At 47.2% G+C, this 841-nt stretch overlaps 1 protein-coding gene across 1 annotated transcript in view; it reads right to left on the bottom strand.

The window, feature by feature from the left end:
• Nucleotides 1-723: 723 nt before the first annotated feature.
• The window catches only part of LOC118408969 (ATP-binding cassette sub-family F member 1-like), a 2399-nt gene continuing 2281 nt past the window's right edge, over nt 724-841 (bottom strand). The window contains exon 5 of the mRNA XM_035809836.1: nt 724-837. The gene's annotated coding sequence lies outside the window, so the exon portion shown is untranslated. The remainder of the gene's footprint in view (nt 838-841) is intronic.

Below are 841 nucleotides of genomic sequence, written 5' to 3'. Positions count from 1 at the left end.
GGGTAAAGAGGTTACATTTTATAACATCTAAAATTTACAGTGACTGTCTCTTCTCTCTTTTAAAAACTTGCGTAAACATATTTACAGAGCTTTTTGTGAACATTTCGACCTTGATCTAACAGTTACCTGAGAGATCCCGTATGGGGATGGTGTGGGCATAGCTGACCAGTCCGAACCCTGATACTTTATCTAACAGTTACCTGAGAGGTCCCGTATGGGGATGGTGTGGGCATAGCTGACCAGTCCGAACCCTGATACTTTATCTAACACTCACAGTTACCTGAGAGATCTCTAATGGGGATGGTGTGGGCATAGCTGACCAGTCTGAACCCTGATACTTTATCTAACAGTTACCTGAGAGATCCCGTATGGGGATGATGTGGGCATAGCTGACCAGTCCGAACCTGCCCAGGGTTTTCCTGATACTTTATCTAACAGTTACCTGAGAGGTCCCGTATGGGGATGGTGTGGGCATAGCTGACCAGTCCGAACCTGCCCAGGGTTTTCCTGATACTTTATCTAACAGTTACCTGAGAGGTCCCGTATGGGGATGGTGTGGGCATAGCTGACCAGTCCGAACCTGCCCAGGGTTTTCCTGATACTTTATCTAACAGTTACCTGAGAGATCCCGTATGGGGATGGTGTGGGCATAGCTGACCAGTCCGAACCCTGATACTTTATCTAACAGTTACAGAGATCTCTACTGGGGATGGTGTGGGCATAGCTGACCAGTCTGAACCCTGATACTTTATCTAACAGTTACCTGATAGGTCCCGTATGGGGATGGTGTGGGCATAGCTGACCAGTCCGAACCCTGATACTTTATCTAACAGTTACCTGA

This window comes from Branchiostoma floridae, unplaced genomic scaffold (assembly GCF_000003815.2).
Source record: "Branchiostoma floridae strain S238N-H82 unplaced genomic scaffold, Bfl_VNyyK Sc7u5tJ_661, whole genome shotgun sequence".
In the NCBI taxonomy this organism is placed as follows: domain Eukaryota; kingdom Metazoa; phylum Chordata; class Leptocardii; order Amphioxiformes; family Branchiostomatidae; genus Branchiostoma; species Branchiostoma floridae.
This window is presented reverse-complemented; position numbering and strand designations above follow the sequence as displayed.